Consider the following 21,500-nt stretch of genomic DNA (forward strand, 5'->3'; position numbering starts at 1 on the left):
CCACAGCCTCAAACAGTCAGACTCCAAACTCCGCCATGGCCAAGACCAAAGAGCTTTCGAAGGACACCAGGAAAAGTATTGTAGACCTGCACCAGACTGGGAAGAGTGAATCTACAATAGGCAAGCAGCTTGGTGTGAAAAAAATCAACTGTGGGAGCAATCATCAGAAAATGGAAGACATACAAGACCACTGATAATCTCCCTCGATCTGGGGCTCCACGCAAGATCTCATCCCGTGGGGTCAAAATGATCATGAGAACGGTGAGCAAAGATCCCAGAACCACACGGGGGGACCTGGTGAATGACCTGCAGAGAGCTGGGACCAAAGTAACAAAGGTCACCATCAGTAACACACTACAACGGCAGGGAATCAAATCCCGCAGTGCCAGACGTGTTCCGCTGCTGAAGCCAGTCCAGGCCCGTCTGAAGTTTGCCAGAGAGCACATGGATGATACAGCAGAGGATTGGGAGAATGTCATGTGGTCAGATGACACCAAAGTAGAACTTTTTGGTATAAACTCAACTCGTCGTGTTTGGAGGAAGAAGAATACTGAGTTGCATCCCAAGAACACCATACCTACTGTGAAGCATGGGGGTGGAAACATCATGCTATGGGGCTGTTTTTCTGCCAAGGGGACAGGACGACTGATCCGTGTTAAGGACAGAATGAATGGGGCCATGTATCGTGAGATTTTGAGCCAAAACCTCCTTCCATCAGTGAGAACTTTGAAGATGAAACGAGGCTGGGTCTTCCAACATGACAATGATCCAAAACACACCGCCCGGGCAACAAAGGAGTGGCTCCGTAAGAAGCATTTGAAAGTCCTGGAGTGGCCTAGCCAGTCTCCAGACCTCAACCCCATAGAAAATCTGTGGCGGGAGTTGAAAGTCCGTGTTGCTCGGCGACAGCCCCAAAACATCACTGCTCTCGAGAAGATCTGCATGGAGGAATGGGCCAAAATACCAGCTACTGTGTGTGCAAACCTGGTAAAGACCTATAGTAAACGTTTGACCTCTGTTATTGCCAACAAAGGTTATGTTACAAAGTATTGAGTTGTATTTTTGTTATTGACCAAATACTTATTTTCCACCCTGATTTACGAATAAATTCTTTACAAATCCTACCATGTGGATTCATGGATTTTTTTTTTCACATTCTGTCTCTCACAGTTGAAGTGTACCTCTGGTGCAAATTACTGACCTCTGTCATCATTTTAAGTGGGGGAACTTGCACAATCGGTGGCTGACTAAATACTTTTTTGCCCCACTGTACCTTACCGCGCTGCGTTTGAATCCCTGTACCAGATCATGACAGATAGATAGATAGATAAAACATTTCAAGTACAAACTCTCTTATAGTCTCTCTCTATCTCTGTCTGAATAATTTTCCTGGACCACCACACTGCCAGCTTGATTTTGTGACTATGAAAATGAGCTGTTACTTTCCAGTCATTTTACACTGAAAGGAAACAAACCCTGTGTGTTTGTGTATTAACCTGCTGATTAAAAGCAGGATGTGTACACAGGTGAGTTAACAGGGCTCAGGTGCTGCTTGGCGGTTCTTCCTGCCTCCACAAAGCACATCACCTGCTTTCACTGAGTACTCAGGGTTTGTTTTCAGTGATATTTCTGTGTCGGTGTTTGGGAACCTGCTGTAAAGAAGCGGCAGAAGGATAGGTGTTCCTTACCTCGATTGTTTGAGTTTGAGTCACGCTGCCAAATGTACCTGCAGGAATTCACTGAAGTTAATCCATCAGCTGGTGATGTCTCCATGCTTTGCTTTTCTTCTTCGTCTGTTCATTTTAAACTCCAAGTGGAGCCATTCCACTTACTGTTGGTCTCATTGAACAAAAAATGGTTGCAATTCAGTTTGGGGAGCAACAGGGGGCGCTCACGAGGCAGTCCTCGATAATTAGCAATAAATGAAGCTGTTGTTTTACACCTAAAATGACAGCTTTTACTTCGCTTTTCATGAATACAGCATTTATTTGTGTTAGAATAGAAATTTAACAGCACCAGCCAGTCGAGGTGGATGAACTGATCCGAGTATCGATAATATCGAAACCAATGCTGGTATTGGTATTGGACTAATACTACCACAATAGGACTGATACTAACTAATTATCAGGTGGGTGTGTGTGTGTGTGTGTGTGTGTGTGTGGGGGGGGGGGGGGTAATTTAGTGGTCATTAAATGTGTTTTAATAACCAAAATGATGATGACTCATCTCACAAATCATGACCCCCTACATAAGCTGCCTTTATAGGCAAAAAGTATTGGTATCTGTATCAGTATCGGCAATACTGGCCCTATCTTTATTGGTATTGGATCAATAACAAACATCTGTGGTATCACACAGCACTACAGGCAAATTTGCTCATAAAATGTGATAATCAGGGATTTCTAAATTGTAACTTGATGTTAGAAGTTAGAAGGTGTTAGAAGGAGAGACGTGCCTGAATGTTCCCCGAATGCTTTGTGGGTTTTCTTTTCTTAATAAGTAAGACCTAAAACTAGAAATTCAGACCATAAACTCAAAAAAGTGATAACTGCAGTTATAGATCAAGTGCATAAAAAGGGGACCCCTTTTCCAATAATTCCATATAATTTGACTTCTTTTTGAAACAGCACGAGTCGCCCCCTGGTGGTGATTGAAAGAATGCCGGCTTGAGACACCTTTGTAGTCGTGCACATCCTTGAGTGTCGTGCCTGCGCAGCGTAAAAATCTGTTGTATTAATCCAGCAACACCTTAAAAACGACCACACTAATAACAGTTTTGCGGCGAGGTCGATCTAGGATTCGGCTCTTGTCCCCAGCCTGCTGTTCAGCTCCTCACACCTTAGATGTGCAGTGGTGGTGCAGTTTAACTCTCCCCCCTACTCCCCCCCCCCTCCACCTCCACACACTGGCTTCATCTCTGTTTTCTTCCTGTGCCACATCCTGCATGCTAACAGAGGGGTTATTAACACAACAAACTTAAATGCCCTATATAAATAATACGTTCACGGAGATGCAAACCGGCTCAGCTGACACTGTTTAGGCAGCGCCTCCAACATCTGTTTATGAGCACTTTGCCTAATGATATCATCCGATATCATTAACTGTGGCAGTGCACGCCGCAGCAGCAGGTGCAGCTGTTTATGCCCCCACCACCACCATCTCTACACCTCCCGAGTACACCAACACCTCCCCAACAGACACACACACTGGAGGAGAAAAGACTTTCACGGTCTCCTCCAACAGCGGCACCAACCCTTCCCTCCCTTCCACCCCACAAATCGCCAAACTACTCATTAGGACAATTTTCCTCAACAAAAAAAAAAAACAAAAAACAGCCCCTATGATTTCAATCTGTATATCACCTGTAATTGTAGTTTTTAGCGAGTGTCTGATTCCATACATTTAGCCGGAGTAAACGGCGACTGCGGGCGCGAGCGTTGAAAGCACGCCTCTTGCTGCTGCCGCCAGCTGCAGAGGCTGTTTTTAGATGGCAGCCTCTTTCTGCGGGGAGGCTCTCGCAGGCCTCTGAGTGCGCTTTCTCAGGAGGGAGGCGGAGCCTGGCGGGCCGCTGCTTTGTTTCCTGACTTGGTTTTGCTCTGTTTAGATGCTGGAAATTACAGAAAATTATTGAAATTATTATTTCTGGCATCGACAATCAGGCTGCTTCCTCTTCCTGACCGGAAAGGCCGCGTTCGGGGGTCTCCGCGGGTTCTCCGGAGCCCGATTTGATTGTAACACTGCCGCAATTAGTCAGATGGTGGATTCAAATGTTGTGCGACACTGAGCTACATGTTGCATTAGCACTGTACCCGAGACGATTACAGTGTTTAGAGATCCAAAACAAACAATGCGTATGGCAAAATGTTCACTGGCTCATCTTCATGGTTATTTATAAAGAAGAGAGCGCTCGGCTCTCACCTGTCGTATCCTCCTTTAAAATATTTAAAGGACCACAGCGGCAAATTCTCATGCTTTGTTTGATATGAAACGCTTGCAGGTGTCGGAGAACCTGCCACAATCGTCTGGAATCAGGTATCTTTTTCTTCTTGACACAAGCCTCAGGTTTGTGTCTCATGCAGCTCCTTAAAGCCAGGGAGAGGGCCAGACTTACTCAGAGGCAGTAAGTGAAGGGACGCGCTGAATTGAAATATGACAAACAAGGTGCTGGGAAGGTCGTAAAATCAGTCAACTTGGGTAGATTTGGCAGATTAATTTAACACAAGCCTGGATTTGTGCTCAAACGAGAACTTTCTGATAGAAAACTTTGATTTTTCCGTATTAATCTGGTATACAATCAACTTAAATCCTGTACTGACTTTTAAAAAAAGTATATTTACAGTTAGATCTTTAAGTCTTTGGTTGGAGAAACGTTTGGCTCTGTGCACAATGGATTTAAAATCAAACAATCCAGATGTGAGTCCCGACCTTCAGCTATAATTCAAGAGGTTTAACAAAAGCATTGCATTAAATGCTGAGGAGTTACAGCCATTTTTATACACACTCCCACATTTTAGAGGCTCAGAAGTGATCAGACAATTGACTAACAAACGGTTTCCCGACCAGCTTAATCAGGTATGCAGACCTGGTTGCTGCATGCTCGCAAGTTGAGTGGAGCTTTCATATTCCCGGTGGAAATCGGGTGCCTGGATTTCACTGGAACATCCACACAGCGGCTCCTGAAAACCCCTCAGCATTGCAGACCCTAAAATGAAAAGAGCTCTTAAAGACAGAGGCAGAGCAAAGGAGCTTCTGGTTGTGGCTTCGAAGGAGCTGTTCACTGGATCTCCCAGTATGAGGTCCAAAAAGATCCAAGCAAGGAAGCCACCATTCAACAGAAGCAACTTTACTTCCGTGAAAACACTGCAGTTTGCCCTCAAACTAAAAACTAGCACACATGTGACACTCACTAATATTTGCCTCTTATGGTCAAGGAGATGGAGAGAAGAAGTGAGAGTAAGCTGCAGTGACATATTTTCACCAACTCACCAAGAAGTCGCTCACTTTTCTCCAACCTCTCATTTATTTTTTGCCGCTGAAGCAAAGCTGAACCGTACAGCTCCAACTCTTCCTCCACTTCTGATTGCCAGAGAGGTGTCAGGAGAATCCCAGGTGATGGGTCTTCATGACGCAACACGAGGATAATTCTTTTGCTTAACTGTCAACTCGTGAGAACTTGCCATCATTTCACAACATCAGGACAAGCAAAGGCCCATTGTTACACCTCTCAGTAACAGTATCTATTACCCTTTTACAGGGTAATAGATCCACCATATTCAGGAGCTTTAACCTGCAGTTTGTGTTCATTTGATTCACTGAAGTCCACACCTTTCTAAACATTTTACAATTGAGGGAGCGTATCAAAGGGCAGAAGGAACCTTTAGTTCCTTGGAAAATTCCTATGGTCGAAACTGTTTATGTAGACACAGCTCATGTCAGCAAAATGAAACACTGAAAAGGGTAAAACCAGGTCGAGACAAGGATGCTCGTGTCAGCCAATAATAATATTTTCGGTGTTTGATGCAGAATTAGTTTGAACTGTGCGATTTGTGATCAAAATGTAGGAAAGAAAGGTGTTTCTGCTGTGATTTCAGAGAGTCAGAAAGGCTTTGCAGATCAGAAATCTAATATATTTTTAATTCTATAAGTAAATATATGAGATTCTTTCATTTACTCTGATTCAACTGTCAGTTTATCTTTGCTATTTTTTTGAAAGTGTCCATCCGTCTTGTGTATTTGCTCTCCTGTGAGTCTGAGGCTCCTCGTTCTGACAGTTCCACCCTAAGACGAGCGTTCTGGCACCCAGAGGAGGAGTTTTTATTCGCAGGCAAAGACCCCGACTCTGAACCCGCTCTGAGCTCTGAGGACCAGCAGGGGATACACACCGACCACACGCAGACGCACACAAGATCCTCCAATAATGCTGAGGAAACACAAACACACACACACATACGACAGATCGAATCTGTCTGAACGTGAGAAAACACATGTACACAATGAGCACACACTCCTCCTCCTCCTTCCAGCTGTTCTCTAAATCTTGATTACACAAGACACCAGGGGGGAGACTCCTCCTTCTCCTGATGCCTCCTCCTCGATCCGGTTGTTGGGCGATTCGCTCACAAGGAGGCTGAGCGGGCTCGGCTGACCTGAGGTGCTCAGTGACCCGGGGTTGGGGGTCCAGAGAGGGCCACGGCCCCGGGGCCTCTTGGCTGGGCTCCCCTTCCTCCCCTTTCGCCTTCCTCTCCCTCTGCTCCGCGAGCGGCTCATCTTGGGACGGGAGACATGGGCAGAGACAGCAACGGCCTGGGGACAACTGGCCGAGGAGGAGAAGATGAAAAATTAAAAGCATGAAACTCCTCCTCTGTTTGAGATGCTCGGGTAACTTTGTGCCAAGTGAGATGAAGACGAGAGGAAGGAAGAGAGGGGGCAGTAATCAGATGATTTTAATCCAAGCTGATTTTGTTCAGAGGAAATTTGTACATTTTAAGGCTTTTTTCCAGCAGGAGAATGAGATGAAAGTAGAAGAGGCAGCATGTTTATGTAAAAACCGTCAAACTGAGAGGAGTGGGTATTCCTGTTAGAGACGAGGAGAAGCCGTTAGATAAACCAAGAAACGAATTAAAGGTAGAAACCTGGACTTGTGCAGTGACGGGTTGCTCCGACGATCCTCAACAGGCATTCCAGATATCCTATCCTGATCTCATTCCATAAATTAATGCTGGTATGCACGCTGTGTCCATGGTTGTACCAAAGTGGGACTAATCAAATACTCTCAAATTGTTTTTTCCTTATCCTCGTGAAGCTAACAAAGTTTTTTTTAATAGTTTTCAGTGTCTACACCCAACTAGTGTGTGAAAGCAAAAGTAAAGAGTGAGACAATGTGAAAAATTCAAGATTCAAGCAGGGACTCTAACCCGGCCTCCTGGATCACAGTCCTACAACCTATCACCAGTTTTGAGGTTGCAACTCCAAATGTATTGTGACCCCATCCTAATCAAACAGCTAACCGATGTTTTAGACAATTATCTGAATCAAAAACGGGATCTTTTATTAGGAAAAGGTCTTTATGGCCTTTCCAAGAGCTTTCCCAAAACTTGATTTAGACAGTTTGTGATTCCTTACTTTAATTTGTCGTATTTTATGTGACGATTCCATTTAATTTTACTTACTGAGGTTCTCAAACCTGGAATGTTGGTTTGTTTCAGATATTTAGACTTTCCAGTTTGGTCCAAAGGAGATTTGAAAGCACCTCCAACCGGTCATGGCAAATGGCTCCGCCATTCCTGAGCCTGCTTCAACCAGAGGCTTCTTCCTGTTAAAAGGAAGTTTTTCCTTCCCACTGTTACTAAGTGCATGTTCAACTGATTGTTGGGGCTCTCTCTGTATTACTGTGGGTTCTTACAGTTAAAATACAAAGCACCTTGAAGTGACCATTGTTGAGATTTGGGTTATATAAATAAAACTGAACTGAAACTAAAGAGCCATACAGTGTGTCAGGACGGGAACTCTGAGACAGCACCTGCTGCAAAGCTGACTTGTGCCCTCCAACTTTGTCAGAGACACACATCATTGGAGTGTTTTGTAAAAGATAAAGTTTGAAAAGTCTGGGTTTGAAATCTTGAAGCAGACATTGGATAAGAGGCATTCACCCCATCAGGCGCAGCTCAGCGTAGAAGAGGCAGAGAAGATATTAAATCAAATGAAATTGATGAACTTGAAGTCCTCATAGCCTCAGTGGACTCGTATTCTGTGCTTCGATGGAAATTTAGCCTGGCTGCTCTACATTCAAGTCCATCAATTAACCTCTCAACATCCACCAGGTCACTGGACAGCCGTCGAAGGTTGGGGTTACGTTAGTGTTCGGTGCTTTTCCATGAATTTTCTCAGGTTTGGGACACCCAAGTGTAATAGCTTTAGACAGAAATGAATGTATGACACTTTATTTGAAAGGTAACAAAAACCGGCCCTGCCTTGCTCCTGCTGTAACCAGTTCACGGTTTGCCGGTGACTTCTTTGATGCTGATCTGGCAAACATCAGCTTCAAATGGGTCTGGGAAACGTGGAGAAGGTGCAGCAGAAATTAATATAACTTCAGCATTCAGTCCTTCCATCAGCTGTCTCTGAGCCTGAACTTCCTGCTGGGTAATGTATGCTCGCTGTGCGTTTGCCGGACCTGTCTGAAGTGATTTCTGACGGTCTTGTTTAATTAGCAGGACGCGTGTGTACTTTTATACATATTCATCGGGCACAGATTTCAGGACGATTGATGTTGTAATTGATTCAGAAGGTTTTATAATTTCTGCAGAGGCACACCAGGAATTTCAATGACTTTGTGATTTGGGGAGCAAGAAAAGAGAGAGGAAGGGGAGGGCGAGGAGATCTGAGGGTGCCGCGTCTACACCTGAGGAAACGTTGACACGCCTCAGTCGGTGTGATTTCTGTCGCTTTTCGACGGGGGGAGAACGCAACGAAGAGGGGGATGTCAGCTGCTTTCTTCTTCCCTTTTCACAAGTAAATTACACATTTAGGATTTATTAAGACACGAAACAATTTTCAAATAGCGAATCTGTGGAGCCTCCACGGAGATGTGCTCATTACTCTGTAGCCCAAGGCCATGTTCACCGCCTTGAATGCATCCTTTTTTTCCTCCTCCTCCTTCTTCTTCTTCTCCTCTTTTTTCCCCTCTGTCTGTGTTTTTTTTGGCCGAGCCTGATCCCGTAATGTCACAGCGGTTTGTTCAAAGCCGCGACAATGATTCAGGCTCCCAGCAGGTGCCGCCCCGATGTCTGTTCAATTATTAAAGTGAGGGCCACATGGATGCATTACAGCCGCCGCGCCCATTAGATAAAAAGACGACAGCTTTTGACGTGGCGCATATTTCCTCTCTGCCTCACAAAGATGCCGCCGCTGCGACTCTTTCTTGTTGCTTCTTTTTGTTTTATTCATCACCGTCCTCGTGATCCCCCCCCCCCCCCCTCCTTCTTTTGCTATGCATGGAAATATTAAAGAGCCATTTGTTCCCTTTCAGTGTTGTGGGCACAAGAGCTATCGTGATCTTTTTGATTCCTTCTCGTCAAACTGAGGTCGTGGCTGTCTTTTTTAACTTCCCCGCCAGCCCCCCCGCCGCCCCCAATCTAGCCATGAAACTGCCGTCGACTTGATAAATAAATCATTCAGTGGACACAAAGTCAAACCTCGTTCACAATCACTTCCAGCAGGCGCCTTCTTCATCTATTTCGTCCTCCTCGAGTGCTCAGATGTTCCTGCTTTGAAATCGCCAATCCCCGCGTGAACAAAGTCCAACAAGATTGCTGGAATCAGGTGGCATTGACTTGGTCCGGGCGCCCTCCTGATGCAACCTTCCTGAGGGTTTTGTGTCTCCTCTCAGGCTTGAACCATGGTAGGCAAATGTGCAAGCCACTACTATTTGAAGCCGCTGGCATCAACTCAACTCCCCTCTAAAACTTTTTTTTTTAAGTCTGAAAAGAGTTAGAAAATGCAGTGACAGGGTCAGATCCACACGAGCTGCGTGGGGGTTTTTTATGCCAAAACCTTGTGCGTAGCATCTCGGTGACGCGTAAAGATGGCGCGCCTTCGGGAGAAGGCTGACAGGCAGCAGAGCGTCAGAGAACATGAGAGAGACCTTCAAGTGGCCCTGGTGCTGCTGTGTCGGTGTGTTAGGGTGACACGATGCTCTGCGTTTCGAGAAGAAGAAAGAAAGTACGACATACAGAAGGCTGAATGTGAATATACTGGATTTTTTGCTTCTTTTATAACAACAGGTCTGCACGGCACTGAAAAGGATCCTGCATTAATATCTGTGGGAGACTTCTGCAACTGTAAAGATGGCATTAGAAGCAAAACCTTCAGGGGGGAGAAAAAGAGGGTTTTACAAGTGATTTACTTAAAAAAAAAAAAACTCACACGAGACCAAAACTGTTCATGTAGCAGGCTGGAAGAGAGTTTATTTCCCCTGTAAACTTGGACATTTTAACATGGGAGTCTATCAGGATTGACTCTGGAGGTTGATGCTTGGAGTTCTTTTTGATAATTTAAAGCAACTGCCTGAATCATTGCTTAGAGTTTAACTCTAGTACACTAATGTCGGGTGATAACACATAGTGATTATTTTAAAGGGAATTTATGTGGTCAAAAAGAAATTTTATAGTCAGCTGTCATTTTTCCATTTTGTGTTTCTCTTTTGAACAGTTGTCAGTGATGAAGGGAGACTGTACCTTTACTGGACAAGGCCTACATGTCCCAGGAGTGGGTGGACCAAAGAACAAGATTCCGGCTCCATTTGTTTATTTTATTAAGGAATTTTTTCCTTAACAATTCCCTAATGTTTCACTAATTTTATAGTCTTTTTGTATTGTGGGTTAAAGACTGAGTGATAAGACTTGAATCTAGAACGAGGAAGGTTTGGTGATCAAGTTCCAGTTTTAGGAGCTGTTGTATGACTGAGGGCCGCTAATGCAAATGTAAACATAAGAGTGTTTTCCAGTGCATCTGTTTGGTGGATGGCAGGTTATCAATCATTCATTCATTCATCATTCTTGGAAGAAAGTAACCAGGAAGTGTTTCCCTTTGCCTTGCACCTGGTGATCCAAGCTTTGGATGCAGCTGCTCGGCAATGGAAACACTTTCCATAAAGCTCTCTCTCTGCGCTGTTCTTGAGCTAATCTAAAGGCCACATGAAGTTTGGAGGTCTGTAGCAGTTGACTCTGCTGAAAGTTGGCGGCCTCTGCTCCTCACCATCCACTTCCTGTAATTGCAAATCACTTCCACTTTGTTTTAAACCACTAACAGCTGTGGAATATTTAGTAGTAAGGAAATTTCATGACTGGACTTGTTGCAAAGGAGGCATGGTACCATGCTGGGATTCGCTGAGCTCCTGCAAGCAAGCTATTGTTTCACAGATGTTTGTAGAAGGAGCCTAGATGCTCGGATTTTATAGATTTTATATACGTGTGGCAGTGAAAGTGATGGGAACACCTGCATTCAATAATTTGGATGGCTGAGTGAATACCAAATTATTGAATATATATGCAGTATAGTGTATTTTAGAGTTTCGAGCATTCATCATTCTACTCTGAGAGTCAATATTCCTCAAGTCACACCACTAACACATTAGAAGCACCCTGCTCAGGTTCAGTAGTTTTATGAACAATGAAAATAAAAAATAACCACGTTAAACAAAAAATTAATGCTAAAAAACCACCTGAAAACACCCCAACTTTCACCTGTAATAAAGAAGAGTCTTTTTTCCCTTGAGGAAGTTTTTACAATTGATCCGGCCAGTCCGGTCTTGGAGATCTAGATAAGTCATAGTAAGAGACATATAACACGTATTAACATAAATTTCATGCTACTATTCGGCTTGATTGCAGTTATATTGTCTCTCTTTTTTACATTTTACGATTCACATCGATATTTCTAAACCAAAAATTCAAATTTGAAAGCATTATTTTTAAAAAAATAAATGCTTTCTTTCTATCTTTTCAAGTAAAGAAAGAAGTGCAACCTTCCACTCCCACACCAACAAACCCAACCTCTCCTCCTCCTCCTCCTCCTCCTCGTTTCTTCTTCTTCTTGTGTTCTGTATATGCCAACAAATCCTAATTGCACCCCACACTCTTTTCTTCCCACCGATGCTGCGCGCTTCGTGCCACCAAATTCCTTGTGTGCTAATTAGGCACGCAACCACGGTGGATACACTCCTGACAGGTGCTGCTGGCCTGCCGGGGTCACATACACACAAACACACACACATACACATGCACACAAAGAGAGACGCGAGAGAGAGAGAATGAGCGAGCATTAAAAATAAATGGAGAGAGGAGAATAACGAGAGAGGCAAGACGTGTTAATTTCTATCTTCCATCTGTTATTACATAAGCACTGCCAACAACTACGCATCTCTGGAAGAACAGAGAAAGGGGAACGAGAGGAGGAGAGGAAGATGGAGAGCTGAAAAAAAGACAACAACAGCCATGGTTGAAGTCCTCCTCCTCCTGCACGGAAGAAGAAGAAGAAGAATTCCTCGGGGAGGATGGCGAAGAAGAAATCAGATTGATCGAGCAAACACCAAACTTGTAGATTCATTCGGAGGGTTTTGGCTTCCAAAACATTTTGAATGCATAACCTGGTGTTCCATCCTCGAAACGTGGCAGAAAGAATGAAAAAAATGTGGCGTCAAAAATGGGGTTTTTTGCTATTTGACAAGTTAAACCCCCCCGAGGGCTTGGAGCCTCAGAAATGTTTAAAAGTGAGTCTTCTTTCCTCGCATACAAGTTTTCTAAAACTTGCATGCAAGCTTGTAAAACTTGTGTGAGTTTCACGCGGGATGTCACACTAAACACCTTCAGGTAGCTTCAAGCTCACGTTTAATATAACGCATAATGTTTAAAAGTGTGTGAATGTGTGTGTGAATGGGTGGATGACTGGCTGTGTAAAGCGCTTTGGGGTCCTTAGGGACAAGTAAAGCGCTTTACAAATACAGGCCATTTACTGTTTACCATTTAAATGCAGAACAAGCATGTTTTTGTCTTGTAATCCAAAGAGCACTCACATGAAGACTGCGACAGACTAATAAAAAAGTGAGCCTTTTTTTTGTTTGATTTAAAGGCCAGAAATACACAAACATCCTCAGTCAGAAGGCAAATAGATACCAAAGCAGACTAGTGACACAGAGGAAGTACAGAAGTTTGTTTCTGCCACTGAAAAACATTTTTCAACACCCAAGTCAAAGTTTTAGGTTGTTAGCTCTTTTTTTAAAAACTTGAGGAATCCTGGTTTACTCAGAAGTTTGAGTAAGTGAGTCGAATTTTTCAGTCACGGATGCCAGACAGGTTGCAATATTTCTCTGCCATATCAAAACTAAATAAATTAGACCACCTCTTTTACCTGTTACTTGTAATCGCCTGCTTGTAATCTCACTTCTTTTACTTGCCTGCTACATGCACCCACACAAACCTCGCTTACCTGTTGCTTATGGAAACATTCAGCTCTACTTACCTTCCAAAGGAAGGACTTACCCGCTCACCTGCCTCCCCACTCTCCATCAACCACCTCCACAAACTCTTGGATAACCACCAGCTGCCTATGAACTATTTCCAAGCCTCAATCTTAACTCAGCTAAGGCTGTTAATCTGTCAGGATATCCCACTTCAGCCATATTCTACTCCATCCATCCATCCATCCATCCATCTTCATCCGCTTTGTCTGGGGCCGGGTCGTGGGGGCAGCAGCCTAAGCAAAGAGGCCCAGACCTCCATATTCTACTCTTGGACTCTAATTGCTAATGCTAATTCCCCATCTCCTCTCTGACAGAGCTTCTGTGTGCAAACCAGTATAGCTGTTGAATGGCTCTGCCAATAGGGATGGGTATTGATAAGATTTTCACGATTACGATTCCATTTTCGATTCTGTTTAACGATTCGATTCTTTATCGATTCTCTTATCGATTCTTTTTAAAAAAGGAGAACACTAAGGTCGATTAGCTTAGAACTTTGTTTTATATCTTCTCTTTGAACAAGATAGAAATTTAGGATAACATGGCCTTACAAACCCAACAGTGAGATCTTAAGAAATCCACAGCCTACGGCTCTTCAATGGGGTGTCACAGGGTCCCCAGGAAAAAAAATTGTAAATGTAAAATAATAAAATAAATATTCTTCTGTAGCAATAACAAAGTATAACATAAATTATTCTGTAGCAATTACACAAGAATATCCAGTAATGTCCCTGCCTACAATTAAACACATTCACTTACCAAAGTGAAATCGGGGGCATCTGCTGTGGCAAATGGGTGCAAGTCTTTTACCACAAACTTAGTCACTGCTCGGTGACATTCGTCTATCCTGGCCTGAAAGGAGACGCTACCGGTAGACTGCAGTGAGAACTGCCAGCATCTGAGCCAGACTCTGTCTCTCTCATCATGGTCACCTAAATGCACAGTAATGGCAGGTTTTGTAATAAGGCAGATCGTGCTAACATAATATGCACTGTTAGTTGATTATTTACCTGCCGCATTAACGGGAGAGGACGTGCAAACGTTACCGCTGCTGCTGGGTTGAGATTCACGAGTCCGGAGCGGAATTAAAAACACGACATTCATTTAAGGTCATCGTGTGTTTTGTGAGCAAATGCTTTTGCATATTCGTAGTGTTTCCTCCCTTAAATGAAGTATCTACTTTGCAAGTCTTGCAAGTTGCCCTGTTGTCATCCGTTCTCGTAAAGTATGACCAAACTTTTGAGCATTTGAGCTACTTAGGCGCCGTATTTCCTGCCAGGTAAATGACGCTCCGCAATGTGGTGACGTCATTCGGGGCGACTGGAATCGATAAGGGAATCGTTTGTAAAAATGGCAAACAATAATAGTGGGAACCGGTTCTCAACAAGAACCGGTTTTCGATACCCATCCCTATCTGCCAACAATCAACACTTCAAACTTGCTAGCTGTTGGCTATCTCTACTCTTTGGTTCCATCATCTCATTAAAAAAATGAGACACAACTGAAGAAACCAGGTGAAACAAATCAATGACAATGAGACACATCGCCACCAAAACAAAACAGACACTCCTAACACGGAGATGAAGACTTGACAACAAGATAAAAGGAGACAGTTAAAGTAATAACTGCAAGAACATGAATTAAATACTTCCAACAGATGTGAGAGTAACCATCGAAACGATAACAAAACTTAACCTTAGAGGAACTCAGCTCCTCCAACGCCCACTTAAAACATTTGAAATACAGTGAAAGAAAAATGTTTAGCGCCTGGTAGAAAACCCAGCTTTTGTCCCAGTACATATGAACACAATAGCATGGGTTACTGGAGTTTGGGGTGTGGCTGACTGTCCACCAGGCCTCGCCTCTGCTAATTTAAGTCATTTAACTGGACCTCAAAAGCAACCATGTTTGTGCTCTTGTTGCCTTTTGAAGTATCTTAATGGAATTAATGTTGCAGTGACTGTGAGGGACAAAGCGTCCAAGATATTTGTTCTTCACATGTGGCAAGTGGAATTTCAATAGTATATTAGTCTATTACTTAGCACTAATTAACAGTTAGCTGCATGACTTAATTGCACTCTGTCTCTGTTTCCTATGTGTTTTCATATGTTGTAAGTGACAGCTCCTCATTGCCTGCGCTGTTATTCCTGCAGGCATAACTGCAGCAGAACACCCCCGCTGCTCATGTACCCAGGGTAGTCTTGACTCTCTTGTCAGGACCTCTAAGTATTGATCTGCAACACTTCTTTATACAGGGAGTGCAGAATTATTAGGCAAGTTGTATTTTTGAGGAATAATTTTATTATTGAACAACAACCATGTTCTCAATGAACCCAAAAAACTCATTAATATCAAAGCTGAATGTTTTTGGAAGTAGTTTTTAGTTTGTTTTTAGTTTTAGCTATTTTAGGGGGATATCTGTGTGTGCAGGTGACTATTACTGTGCATAATTATTAGGCAACTTAACAAAAAACAAATATATACCCATTTCAATTATTTATTTTTACCAGTGAAACCAATATAGCATCTCCACATTCACAAATATACATTTCTGACATTCAAAAACAAAACAAAAACAAATCAGCGACCAATATAGCCACCTTTCTTTGCAAGGACACTCAAAAGCCTGCCATCCATGGATTCTGTCAGTGTTTTGATCTGTTCACCATCAACATTGCGTGCAGCAGCAACCACAGCCTCCCAGACACTGTTCAGAGAGGTGTACTGTTTTCCCTCCTTGTAAATCTCACATTTGATGATGGACCACAGGTTCTCAATGGGGTTCAGATCAGGTGAACAAGGAGGCCATGTCATTAGTTTTTCTTCTTTTATACCCTTTCTTGCCAGCCACGCTGTGGAGTACTTGGACGCGTGTGATGGAGCATTGTCCTGCATGAACATCATGTTTTTCTTGAAGGATGCAGACTTCTTCCTGTACCACTGCTTGAAGAAGGTGTCTTCCAGAAACTGGCAGTAGGACTGGGAGTTGAGCTTGACTCCATCCTCAACCCAAAAAGGCCCCACAAGCTCATCTTTGATGATACCAGCCCAAACCAGTACTCCACCTCCACCTTGCTGGCGTCTGAGTCGGACTGGAGCTCTCTGCCCTTTACCAATCCAGCCACGGGCCCATCCATCTGGCCCATCAAGACTCACTCTCATGTCATCAGTCCATAAAACCTTAGAAAAATCAGTCTTGAGATATTTCTTGGCCCAGTCTGGACGTTTCAGCTTGTGTGTCTTGTTCAGTGGTGGTCGTCTTTCAGCCTTTCTTACCTTGGCCATGTCTCTGAGTATTGCACACCTTGTGCTTTTGGGCACTCCAGTGATGTTGCAGCTCTGAAATATGGCCAAACTGGTGGCAAGTGGCATCTTGGCAGCTGCACGCTTGACTTTTCTCAGTTCATGGGCAGTTATTTTGCACCTTGGTTTTTCCACAGGCTTCTTGCGACCCTGTTGACTATTTTGAATGAAACGCTTGATTGTTCGATGATCACGCTTCAGAAGCTTTGCAATTTTGAGACTGCTGCATCCCTCTGCAAGATATCTCACTATTTTTGACTTTTCTGAGCCTGTCAAGTCCTTCTTTTGACCCATTTTGCCAAAGGAAAGGACGTTGCCTAATAATTATGCACACCTGATATAGGGTGTTGATGTCATTAGACCACACCCCTTCTCATTACAGAGATGCACATCACCTAATATGCTTAATTGGTAGTAGGCTTTCGAGCCTATACAGCTTGGAGTAAGACAACATGCATGAAGAGGATGAAGTGGACAAAATACTCATTTGCCTAATAATTCTGCACTCCCTGTATTAAGAATATGGACGTTTGCTCTCTTCCCAAATGCACTGAGAACAAAAAAAACCACCAAACATCTGCTGTGATTTTGTGATGTTTTCTCAGAGCCCGACATTTTCCACGAGCTCTTTCCAGCTGAAGCTGCCCTGTAAAAATAATCCAGTGACAGGGAAGACGTACTGTTTGTCATCTAATGAAAACATTTTCTTGCCTGGGGAACAATGGGACGAGCGAAAAACAAAGCACTCTGAGGAGTGACGAGCAACTCCTCCAAAGGGGCCGCCGGGGTTTGGGGAATCTTTTTTCCGCAGATGCGGCTCTGAGGCCCGAGACGTGTTGATGTCCTGAGGTGGCGTTCGTTTCCTGTCAGCGACGGTGAGTGAGGTGCGAAGGGGCGAGAACCCTGCCTTTGTTTTTCTGGACAGAAAGACACCGGGAAAGGATTCTTTCCCAGGGCGGAGGGACGGGACTGTCAAGATGCTCGCTGCCAGAATACACACAAGTCCGCCATAGATCTTTGCAGCATTTCAACACTCCTGCAGTGTTGTGCACCGTGCTGGAGGGAAGCTAAACAGCACAAAAGCCTGTAGCTGCTCTGCTTCTAATCGTCAGTGTGGGAACGCACATTATAATTGTTTGTTCAATTATTTTTCTTGGACGCCGCACCTGCACCTCACCAAGTGAACTCCTGAGGCCAAAGCGCAATTAAGCAGCGCTGACGCCTGTTTAAACAGCAAGGAGGGAGTCAGATAAATACCTTTTTAGCACTCAAGGTAACAAGCACAGGGTGACAGTGAGAAGGCTCACAGGGAGCAATTTCCTATTTATCTGTCTTCTGATTTGACCTCTCTTGACAAGGTTCCTGGGCTTATTACTGTATCTGTCCTACGCTCTAATCATGGCCCATTACAAATGTTCAGCAGGCTGGAAGTGCCAGATGTGGGCGAAGGATAAAGGAAGGCAGCAAGTCGTGCTGACCGGTGTCGACACCCTCTGAAATGTTTAGTGAGATAGGAAATTTCACGGATAAGTAGCTCAGATGTTTGCAGAAATTGTAAATTGTGTTTTCTGACCTCGGCTGGACACTTTAATGAGAGTTATTTTTTTTGCAGAGGGAAGTGCAGAGGTGTGAAGAGAAAAAGTTCAGCGCTTCAGTGAGGACGAGCCCTGCAAAGGTTCATGCACGAGAGAAAATGAGCTTCACAAAACAACATGAGGCAAAAGAAATTGTATATATATATATATATCCTCCAAACTGCACCTCACAAACACTAACACTCGTATTTCACCTAAGACTGAGGCTCTGTAGTATTTGGAAGATGAAGAAGAATATCTTAATTTATCACACTGGCATTATAACGAATCCCCGCAGAGACCTTGACCTCCCATAAGTGCTGGACACATGAGAAAAATAAGTACCTCTCCACCACATACCTCCTCAGGTTCACCAGCAGAAGAGCTGCACTCTATTAATGAAGTGTTATCCATGCATCATAACACAGAGCAAACCGTGTGGCAGCTTTGGATACTTCCTCTTTGCAGACACACCGCTGCTGTTTAGGAGGGAGCACCGTATCGCAGTGAACCTCATTCATATAAACCACTGAGAGATTTAGCCTGCAGAAACGATTGCTTTCTTTAGAGTTCTGTTACAACTATGCACGATAATTAAACAAGATGAAAGTTTCGAATGATCTCAAACGATGTCTGTGTGATGCACCTGTGTAACTTATGGATACAGCTTGCACAATGTTTTCTGGAGAAAGGTTTTATGGTCTTTTAAATCTAAGAGCACTGTACCAGCTGTTAAGCATGATGGTGGTAGCATCATGCTGTTTTGCTGCTACTGGTCCTGATGCATTGAACAAAGTGGATGGAATAATGAGGAGGAGCACTACCTCCAACAGCTAGACAGCTTGAAACTTAGTCACAGTTGGGTGTTTTTAACAAGACAATAGTTCCAAACACAGGCTAACATTAAATCAACAGTAAACCAACCAGTTTAAGTGAACTTTACCAATTCTGCCCAGAAGAGCGGTCAAATTTCAGCCAGAATTATGCTGGAAGCTTGTTGGCAGCAACCAAAAGCATCAGGTCAAGGTATAACTCATTAACCAAATATAAGTGTATGTTCATATTTGAAGCTGCATATATGCTTTGTCCCTGCGCGGATTACAGAAAATCCTACATAAATTCAAACTCGTGCGCTCAATTCTTTTTGTTTTAAAGCCATTAAAGATGTGTGCTGTGCAAATTATCAGCACATCCATGCCCATGAAGAGTGGATCGAAACTACTGGTCACAACTATACTTCCAAAACCCATGTAGCTATGTTTACGTTTTGCACGGTCCATGTTTCAGACAGAGACAGACTGCTTATCTGTACTGGGCCTGCAGCCTATCCCAGTACAGAGCAGGCAAAATATGGGGTACACACTGGAGAGCTCACAGGCCCATTCAGTGTAAGGTGAACAAGGATTAGTTTAAACTTTCAATCATGCAAAGCTACTCTAGTAGAGTCCAAGAACCACAACAAAGAGTTGGAAATAAGCAGGTCCACTTGAAAACATCCTGTCATAATTATTCCTACTTGGGTTCAAAATTTATAGTCCCTCGACACAGTCGCCCTTTTTATAATAAAGTACTGCACGTAGCTACAACTTGTTTACAAACGTGACATGTTTGAACCCACCCCGACATCTGTGCAGTTAAATGGAAATATGTGCATTGCATTAGCATTAAATATGGTTTTTCACACAGAACATACAAATACTAAAGAAATGAAATATTACTTGAAAGCATTTACTAGACGTTGGAGCTGTTTATGTATCATTTTGGTCATTTACAAAGTCCAAAACACCAAAACTCCTCAGATTCTAGCTTCTAAACTTCTGATTGTAGTTCTTTTCGTTTTTCCTTTTTTAAATATATTTGCCTTTTAGGTTATTAGCTTGACATTTTTAAACTCAATCATGCAGTTTATTTTAAAAAATGAAAGCTTTTCCTAATAGTTAAGTTTTTAATTTACTCTAATGAAAAGTCTTCATTTTTTTTTTTTTTTGCAATAAAACCATTACTTGCTTAACATTTTTGGCATCCGGACTCGTCACTTTAACCATCTTTGCCCGCTGGTGTCTCTGGGAATGACCATTTACATTCACAGCGTATTTACTTCTGGCAGTCGGCTCATTCTGCACAAAGATGCCAGTCAGAGTTTTACAGCTTGCTCTGCTTTACACAGCGACTCTGTCTTCAGTCACACAGCTATCACCCCAGCCATGCATACCTCACTCTCTGCTCGCCATGCTCGCCGCCCTCCATGCATTATTCACAGCCACATTAAAATACCGGGCCGAGAGTGAGAGTTGCATGTTAAGGCAGCTGAATCGGGGAGGTGCCGTCACAACAGCTGAAAGTGTCTGTCACAGAGTTATAAGTTTTTTTTTCCCATAGTTCCCCGGCAGTGCAGCTGCCTAAATGAGAGGGATTAAGTTAACTCCCTGCTTAGAGGAAGAGCAGGCCCTGGATTAGGGCACTGGGCATGGACACAGAGAGCATTCAAGCAGGAGCCACCACTTTTTAAAAAAGAGACGCAGGGAAGAGAGGAGGCAGCGGTGCACAGCCCTCGCAGGGACCTGCGGCCGAGTTGCTTGAACAAATACATTGACAAGTGTAACGCCGCGCCCGCAACATGGAAAAGGGTGTCAGGGCAAAGAGGGGGAACACTGGCAGACACGCCGACGATCACCAGTTCTTTTTTTTTTAATTCCACCTTCCAATTCCACCCGCTTCACCCCTCTCCATCTTTTATCCTAAACTAACACACTGCATCTCCAAGACATACATACAACAGCAGACGTATTCCTTACCCAAAGGCATCACTAGCTGCATCTAAAGTAATTTATTGTATGGTAATTAGTGCCCTTTAAGAACTGTTTTAATATAAGCATAGTATAATATAATATAGCATATCTTAATATAGTACAGTGATACAGAGTGGCTGTTAGGACGTATAATGAATTATAATTATAGAAACTGCAGTTCCTCTGCCGGCCACTTGAGGCTGACTTCAACAATGAGTCAATGCCCATAGAATTCCATGTTAAACGTTTAACTTTACAGTAGAAAACATGATTACTCCTACAGTCCAGTCCAGTTACTAAAAATCCAGTTGGCATTTTTCTGGTGAGTGAAGTTTAAGTATTTTATTTCTTAAGTATTTTATTTCTTCTAGCTAAGTTGCCACTGCTAGACAATGGGAAGCTATTTTTACTATGGCATACTGTTGCTGGCTAAGAGTAAAAATAGGACACAAACCTTCTTGTGAGTAAGAAAAATCAAAAAAATGCTTGTGTAATTTAGAAATGCACACAGACTGCTAATATGTTGCAATCCATCTGACTCTGTGTGCGCCAATGGGCACAAATTTTTGACCTCCAATGTTTTTGTCATTAAATTGCTATCATTCACCAACTATGTCACTATTTTTGACTTGAATTTCTGTTTACTTTACATTTAATATGAATTTTATGTGTATGCAGACAGCAACATATTTACAATAAATAGCAACAGATTTGTTTTTGGGGTTTTTTTGCAAATTTTCCTCAGTTATTTTAATATTACAGCAGGAAATTGCATATAATCACCAATTTGATCTTATTGCCAATTAGCGACATTTTCAT

The sequence above is a fragment of the Rhamphochromis sp. 'chilingali' genome (assembly GCF_963969265.1).
Source record: "Rhamphochromis sp. 'chilingali' genome assembly, chromosome: 3".
Taxonomy (NCBI): domain Eukaryota; kingdom Metazoa; phylum Chordata; class Actinopteri; order Cichliformes; family Cichlidae; genus Rhamphochromis; species Rhamphochromis sp. 'chilingali'.